Raw genomic sequence first — 9,196 nt, 5'->3', positions numbered from 1 at the left:
TTTGTCTGCTTGCTTCTACTTACTTTTCTTTTCCCTATCTTATTCCATCTATCCCTCCCTCCTTCCCTCCCTCCCTCCCTCCCTCCCTTCCTTCCTTCCTTCCTTCCTTCCTCCCTCCCTCCCTCCCTCCCTTCCTTCTTTCCTTCCTCTTTCTTTTTCTTTCTTTCGCTGAGGATCAAACCCAGTGCATCATATGTCCTAGGTGAGCACCCTACCTACCACTGAGCTACAACTGCAGCCCCTGTCTGTTGCTTCTTAACTTAATAATCCACCTGTCCTAGTCTTCAAATTTAACCATCCATGTTAATTTGGTTATTGACCCTAAGGGAAATAGAGGTTTTCGAAGGTATGTTTTCCATTACTGAACAGCATAATATAATCTTACTGCTAACATTCAAATAACAATATTCATTTATTTTGTTTTTCCCAGTAGTCATGACCCCAGCAGGGTTTGTTAACTGCCATTTCAGATCACATTATGAATAAAATTTTGTTAAAATTTTGGAAGATTTAACTCAGTAAAACCTTAACTTTAATTTTTATTAGTGACTACTATAACTGGTTAAGAATATTTTTTGAATCTCAATTGTATGTTAAAATTAGCTGAGTTAACTTTTTTATGGTAGGTGGTAAAAATCATTGGAAGAAAGCCTTTTAGCCTCTTCTTCCTCAGTGTGACACAGCTAATGTCTACTCAAATTCTTTGTTGTTCTACCTTCTTCTTTTTTGTTCTTTCTGGAGCCAATCACTGTAAACCAGTGAAGCGCCCCCCCAGACTTCTCACCATCTGCTTCACTTAGGGTGTTGTATTTGTGTCCTACTATTCCTTTGGTGAGTGAAATTTGAACCCAGGATGATGTGGGTTCTATTTAATGAGCATAGTTAGTGAAGTTTAAAAATAAAAGCAAATGACTTTTAATTTTAAACCTCACTCCCTGCCAAAAAAAAAAGAAGGTCCAGAAAAATCTACCAGCATTTTTTGCTATTTAATGAACAAATTCAGCAATTTTATTTTGGGAAGTATTTAACATCTTTTGAAGTTTCTCCATGTCCCCAGCTTTTCAAAGAAAGAAGGCTATATGCCTATTTCCTATAGCTCTTCTAGTTTGAGATGAAGTTATGAACTGAATCTCAAAACATTGCAATTGATAAGAGATTAAAAATTTGGTTGTCAATCCTCATAATAATTTTTCTGTAAGAAAAATTGAAAAATGACCACATATCCATCATAAAGATATCTTTTAACTTCTGATCTGTGCTATCTAGGAAAAAAAATTTTCCCTTTCCTTTTTTATCCCTAGTGCTAGCCCACACTCTGCCTGCATGCTCCACCTCCAGCTGCTTTTCCCTTTCTTAATATGTAATGATTCTGTTTGATATCCAGGTTTAAAATTTGGTCTGGAAAGGAATGGTATTTTAGGTATATTATTCTTGAGAGATTAATCTACCTCTTTGCTAAAAAGAAGCAGTAACTCTTAATCATTCCAGGAATGACGATCTTATTTTCCTTAATTGAGGCAGTCAGTCTATCTTCCACATTATAATTCATCTGACTGTTTTTGACCTTCCTGACCAGCCATGAGAGTATCTTCCAGACAGAACAGAATGTTTTGGAACGAGCACTCTGTTATTCAACTTCCCTAAGATTAAGAAGTTTGCTTTGTGATTGTAGATAGGTTATCACCTCTGGAAGACGTGAACTGGCATGGCAGAAGGACGTAGGACATTCTATAAAGGTTTATTTATAGAAGTCTTTCCCTCTGTCATTTTAGTGTATTAAATGACCTGATCCTTTCCTTCTCCAAAATGTATTTGTAGTTCAAAAAATGTTTTATTTCCTTAGTTGTAGTGTGCATAATAGTTTTTAGTTATCATTCCAGAATAGTTATACTTAAGTAATATAGAGAAAAGGAGATTGAGTTGATTCCTTCTAAGTTGCCATGTATGTGAAATTTTCTGTTTTACCTTACTTTGACTACCTTCCTGATAGATCAATGGTCCTCAGTTGAGAGTTTTGGTTTGTGAGGTTATTTAATCCTTTAACAAAGATTTGTTAATGTATACCTAATATAAGGTAACTTACATGCTATACTAAGGACAAGAGATGTATAAATTCTACTTCTACTGTAGAGGTTTCAACTTTAGTATAGGTGATTTGCAGCAAGGACCACAGGCTGGCACGGAGTCTTCCAGTCTTTAGAGGAAGGTGAGAAATAACTTTCATCTGAGGGGATATGGGTAGTGTCAAGGAGGAGCTGGTGCTGGCGCTAATCTTAAAGTATAGGAGGGTATTTACATATACAGTGGGAAATGGGCAGTTGAAATGGAGGTTATAACATAAAGTCAAGAGTTAGAAGTCAAAAAAACCTCAAGCCACGTTTGGAGCATGATGAGCATTCAAATGATCAGTTGAGCAGAAAGAATATGGAGGAGTATTGTGGGGCCAGGCTAAGGAGGAACAGGGGAGAAATAGATATGAATCTTAGGGATCAAAATCTAGAAGTAAGATGCAGAAGACACAGAAACGTGTTGGATGTGGATGGCAGCATCAGAAATGGGGGCAGGAGGAAGGAACAGGATGTCCAGCAACTCTGATTCTTCTTCTTACTAAATATAGTCACCAGGGAAGAGATCCCCCAGTGCTTAGGGGATCAGACAGTTGATGGGTCAACTCACTGTCAGGTGTTCTACTGGTAATACGTGAAGACCATGCAAAGGAAGCAGGTCATGAGATAGTTTTAAAAAGTTTTGAGGTTTGGAAGAGTTTGGGGGTGCAAGTATACATTCAGTATTCAGAGTCCTTGAGATGCCAGGTAGCAGCTGGAGAAAGAGGGCAAAGAGTAAAGATTGAACCTCTAGGACTTTACTGTAGTTAGAGGAGAAAGGAGAATTGGGCTGATGGCAGGAACAAGAGATGAGAGGCAGTGGGTGGAATTTTCCTGGAAGTTGGGAAGTCAGATCATTTCAAGCAGGAAAGGATAAATCTAGGGGAGAGAGGGCCAGAAAAAGGTCACTGGCCTTGTCAGTAAGGCTGGAGATGACTTTGGACTTTTATTTTTGTGTGAGTGAGTGTGTGTGTGTTTTTCTGGGGATGGAACTCAAGGCATCACACATGCAAGACATGCATTCTACCACTAAGCTACATATCTAATGCCTGACTTATGACTTTAAAAAAAAGCATTTTGGTGATAGGATGGAATAAGTTAGTGAGAACAGAGGAGGTTTAGAAGTTGACAGTTTATGAGGGAAATGCAAACTGAGTGGATTCTTTTCTCAGATTTCTTGGTAGAAAGACAAGAGAATATACTAGATGACAGATATATCAGCATCCCCGCAGGTTTCCAAGTCCCTTCCCAGAATCTTAAGTCTGTAGTGAGGTTTGAGAACTTGCATTTCTAGGAGATGTCCAGGTGATGCCTAACCCTCATCTGAGGACAATACTTTGAGAGCTGTTACTCTGGTGTTTCAGGTTTCTTGGTTTATCCATGTAGAGAATGTGTCTCAAATGCATTCTTCTTTGACTTTCTTCTTTAATGTATGAGTTTTTGAGTTTGATAAAACATAGTTCTGTTACTCATCAGTTAATGCTATGGACTTTTAAAACCCCAAACACTATCTGCAATTAGGCATGGTGAGACTGGAAAGAGACTGAAGAGAATCTGATATACCTTTATGCTAAAGATCTTCACATTCATAAATCTTCCTTTTTCAAAATAGTATAGACAGTCCATGAGAATAAATACTTCTCAGTTACTTCTAACATTTTAAAGAAATAGTATGAGTACAAACCATGGTAGGCATGTCCTACAAAATCTCATGCTTCATACCTCTGTTTCTGCTGTGATCTAAGATAGGTTGATTCTTAGTCACAGGGAGAGTGGGCATAGAGAATTGGGATCCTGATGAAGGCCCTTGGGTGCTGACTTTGCTCACCTGCCAGGCACCTGGGGCATGCTGCTCTGTCACTAGACCACTCTAGGCTCTGTCTGTTTTCATAGTAGCTTGTTTTGGGATTCTATTGGAAACTACATATTTTATTTTTTTTCAATTAATTTCAGTATTACTCACCTTTGCAGAATTTATTGTACTTCCAGATGATATACTTTTTTTTTTAAATGAATAAGTTCTTTCTGACCGTGGAATGCTTGCAATAGATTAAATAAAATAAATGTCTTATTGTTTGGTGCTCTTTTGAAAGAGGTTTCTAATATTAGCACATTTTGTATTTAATTCTGAATCTATGACTTTTAGAGTGTTTGTTTTGGCTTCTCTTTGTGTGGAATAAAGTCTTCTATCACTCTCACTTCCAGTTAATTTGATGTGGGCTATGATATACTAAAAGTAAGGAAAATAAAATAATAGGAAGTTGGTCTGGTTTCCTGTAGGAAACCAATGAAGATGAAATTGGTTCTTGGAATAAGCCCACAGCAGTCTGGGAAATACTGACTGAAGACATTTTTCTGAATCATAAACAGAAAAATTATGACTCATGAAGTAGGTCATTGAAAGGCTGATTTGATCTTATGTGGGAGAAAGTGAGGGATGACTGAAATGTACTAGTTATTAAAAGTAGTTAAACCTAGCATGATGACATCATCCAAGTAGGAACAAATTATCCAATATGTGGACCTGCCCATTTTGATGGAAAAAAAAGTTTTAGGAACCTGCTTTTTTGAGATTAATATGGTATTTTTCCTGTGTAAATAATAGTGTTTCTAGGCTGTGTTCAGCATTCCTTGCTGTCATGCCTTTGGATTTGTCCACTGTTTCTTGCAGCTTCTTTGATAACCTCACGTCACTTTTGAAGTCATAGTGTTGGACGAGCTCCAGTGAACCTAGTCCAGTATTATTTCCTTTCGTCTCACAATATCATGTTAGAATTGCCTTTTTCTTTTTTCAAGAAATGAAAACATGGAATGTTAGAGCTAGAAGTAACTTTAGAAATAATTTAATATGATTTCCATTTTAACAAATGAAATTGCTTGCTCAGTCATATGTTTAGTTACTGCCAGTTCAGGATTGGAACTCGGGTCTTTAGATTCTAGAATTTATTTTATAAAATCAATGAAGAAAATGATTCTGTATTAGTTATAATTTTGATAGAAATTAGTCCTCCTCTTAATTCCTCACAGTATGTTTCTTCTTAAGTTCATTTTTCTTCTTTGTGTCTTTAATAGAAATACACTTACTCTTCTCTTTTTTTTTTGTTTAGAGATTTTCAAATCCTTTTTCAGTGCTAAAGACCATTATTATGTCTTTCCTTAACTTTCTTTTATTCAACATAACTAGCTCCATATTTTCCACTCTTAGACTTCTAACTCTTTAATTTTCTTTATTACTTTCCCTTTCAGTTCTCTGTGTTGTTTCATTTTGTTTCATGACAGCTGGGGGAGGGCTGAATGCCTGGGATAAGAGCTTGAGCAGGACCTAGTGAGGGGAGACTGAGGTTTCCTCATCTAGTCTTAAGGGATCTTGGGAACCCAAAGAGAAGGAGTCTAGGCAGTCCTCCTTGGGGGATCCTCAGGCTCAAGAAGCTGGCCACAAAGAGTTGATTATGGACCAAGTAGCTGATGTAGTTGTGGCTGGACACCAATGTAGAATCAAGGAGAGATAAGACAGAAAATCCAGTCCAGGGAATGAAGTTGGGAATTAAAAACAGGGATGGCAATTAACCTGGTGGGTCCTGGGAGAGGGCCTGAACAATTTAATTACCTGAGTTAAAGAATTGTCATCTTCAGTGACTTTTCCTGGAGGTTCTGAGCTGAAATTTATAGTTTGATAGTCAGCCTCGGTATTCATTCCCAGGAAGCCTGAACCTCTTGGGACCTCTAATTGAGGGAAGGGGGCAAGTGACTAAATGCAGTGGGAGAATTGCATTATGGTAGGGAAGGGCAGGTGCCTATGGCTGAACATCTGGTTAGGGGCCTGACTGACTCAATTATAGAAAAAAACAAAATTGCAACAACGTGACCCTTTACTGTGTAATTATAGCAAGAGTAGAGGGTGGCCTATTAAAAACCCAGTGCAAACAAGAGAAAGGGACTGTTCTTCTGTGTTCTTATTTATTTATTTTGGACCCTGGGGAACCTGGCAGGAGGTGTGAGTGGAGCAGGAAAATGAGGAGTAGTCAGGAACATACCTCTTGCTTTTAGGAACATCCTTATAGGTAGGTCAGGTCCTGGCCTCATGGTCTACATTATTATGTGGTAGAGTTTCTTATGTCACCATGTGTGAACACAGCCATACAGCCATCTGCTTCTCCACCTGTTGTGGCTGCCTTTTACCTGGCTCTGTGCCTGCAGAATGCACTGGGGTCACATTGCAACTAGTATTGGGATAAGTATTGACAACTATGCCACGAGACGCTCTTTATATAGGCAGGGGCTCTTGAACCAGGGGTGCACATCAGCATTCCTGGGACACATTCTAAAACTTTATGTCCAGAACATACCCCCCCTCTCACTGCCCCGCTGGGATTCTGCAACTTGGGATTTTTTCTGTTTTCAAATCCTGGTTGTATCACATGCAGACTATAGGATTTTGATAGGCTACTCAGCCTTTCTAAATCTACATTTTTTCACCCTTAGGACATGATTCTGCCCGTGGGCCTGTGCACTGGAACTTGACTGTAATACTCTTTCCTCAGGTATCTGCCCATCTTGTTCATTGACTGTGCTCAACCTTTACTCAGAGGTCAGCAGCTGGCGAGGCCCTCCCGACTATGTGCAGTAGGAACACTCCTAGGAAGGGTGGCAGCCCAGTCCTGAGGGTGTAGGCAGTGGTGAATGCAGTAGGCCAGGGAGGAAGGAAATGCAAACTGGCACTCTGCCTCCTCACCTCCATACCAAAGTCTTAAGGGGTCTTGGGAATCCCAATAATCAGTGTGCCCTTTCTTCGTGTAGGCTAACATGAGGCTGATTATCTAGGGAAGTGGATGGGCTTCTGCCAGAGACGGGGCCTGCTCTCTGCCTTAACTTCAGGCATAGGCAAGAGTGTTTTCTTCAATGAAATGCCTGTAGTTCCTGCCACTGCAATGTTAACTTGCATGACACATTCTAAAGGGGGAAATGATGTTCTGGGCCCTTTGTATTTTATTACATGGGCCATAGAATTCTGAGGTGGCAGAGCTCTTGGCAGTTATCCAGTTCAGATTTCACAAGTGCCTGCCTGGGTCTGCCAATTGATGAACAGCCAGCTCTGTCTAGCCTGGAACCCAGGACTGATGCCACTCATTTTCTTGTTCTGCTCCTAAACTGAGAAGACTGAGGATGGGGGTGGGGAAGAAGGTGTTATTGAACTGAGAGAAGTTTTACCTCTCTTGTCATTCCCATCATTTAGTACAGTGAAATGAAGTTCCGGTGCAATTTTTTTCCTTGCTGGAGGGAATTGGTTATAATTAATACCATATGAGTAGTGTTTGCATAGCTAGGAAAATCTCCAAATACAACAATGCAAGGTACAAATGAACAAGTATATTAGTGATGCTAAAATAAAATTAATAAATAGGAAAAAGAGAAATTTACAACACTGACTCATCAGGAATGATTACAATCTTTTTGGTTAGGATAATTCAATTCATTGTAATTTTTTATGTACTGAGTGTTTATACCATTGCTGGTATATATTAAGTGTCCCTAAAAGTCAGGTATGTAATAGCGTTTGCTACTCATGGAATCAGAAAAGTTGTTAGCTTAATAATTAGAATGAACAGCTTATTCCTATAATTATGTTTTAAAGAAATTGCCAAGGCAGTAATGTAACTATAATATTAATTAATGTATTTTCTAAGGTTTAAAAATAAATTCTGTTTTAATACCACAGATACATTTTTGTCCACTTATTAGTTTATAAAAATTATAAGTCTATATTGGTCTCTGAAAATAACTTATAGAGGAATTGATATAGCCTTATATTTCATATGAGGTTTAAAATTGTTACATTGTCAACATAATTCTTGGATGTGCTCAGAGCAACATAAAGCCTCTAGTTTATTAGCAAATTGTGAATGTTGAAATAATAAAGATGCCTGTGAGCAGAAGAGTTTACTTTAGTAAAGATCAGTGAGTACAACTTAGAGAACTGAGGATTTATATGGTGGATTTGCATTTGTACCTAATATCCATGCATACTATAGTGTGTATTTCTGGAAAATTTAGCTCCCTTACAAGGGCAGTAAATAGGTAGGTGACTAGAGCAAATCATATGTTTTAATTTCATAGATAGATAGCATGGGTGGAACAAATCTCTACATCCAAATAAAGATGTGTTTCTGTTTTTGTTCTACAGGCCCCTGTTTATTTCTGATTAGTCATATTGCCCTCTCATCTATGTAGGCACAGTCCCCATGATATTTAATACAGATGATAGTCACTTTAGTTTGTTATGTCTAACTGTGATATTAAATAAGCTATTATTTGCATTACAATAAGGTATAAATTGCATTATAAACTTTCCCCATTTTATAATTTAATATTTATGTTTACAATGCATAAACACTACTAATATAAATATGACTAGTTATTTCCCATGTCTACTAGGAAGAAGTTGGACATTTTTTACGTTATATTCATGAGAATGGGGGGATTGTACACTGTTGGTGGGTCCCCACTTGTCATTTGGCTCAAATTCTTATTGAAAGCCTGTTGTAGATTTGAGCAATTGAATTCAAATCTAAAACGACTTAAAAAGTCTTTTATAGTCCATTAAGAATTTATATGGGAGAGAACACTCCATGAAAGTTCTCCTCTCCCTGTTCAAACAGATTGTTGTATTTTATTAGATCTAGGTGGTATTGTAATTTTGATAACAGCTAATAATGTTTGGAATTTTGCTTATAATTAGTGGACCACACAGTGGTATGTTTGTTGGATCTTGCACCCTTCACCTAGTACTAGCTTGTTTACTAAATAAAAGTAGCAGTATTTTAATATTTTAAGTTCTTTCATATATATTAAACTGAAATTAAGGCATATAGCCAATGTGCATGCATATTTTAATATCAATTTCTGTATGTATTTACAAACACAAATGGGACAAATAGTAAGTCAGTAAATGTATTATGAATGAAACTTTTTGTTTTAGACTTTTAATGATGAATAGAGATAGTTTTTAGGATTCCTAATTGGATAAATCAATTTCCTAATTTGTATAAAGTTATAGACAATACCTTATTTAATATCATAGTTAGACATTTCTC

At 37.5% G+C, this 9,196-nt stretch overlaps 1 protein-coding gene across 1 annotated transcript in view; it reads left to right on the top strand.

Moving 5' to 3' along the window:
• Positions 1-9,196, top strand: part of Gmds (GDP-mannose 4,6-dehydratase) — a 624,102-nt gene that overhangs the window by 125,854 nt on the left and 489,052 nt on the right. The gene's annotated exons all lie outside the window — the stretch shown is intronic.

Source organism: Marmota marmota, unplaced genomic scaffold, assembly GCF_001458135.2.
Source record: "Marmota marmota marmota unplaced genomic scaffold, marMar, whole genome shotgun sequence".
NCBI lineage: Eukaryota > Metazoa > Chordata > Mammalia > Rodentia > Sciuridae > Marmota > Marmota marmota.
Note: the sequence above shows the minus strand (reverse complement) of the source record. Positions and strands in the feature narration are given on the sequence as shown.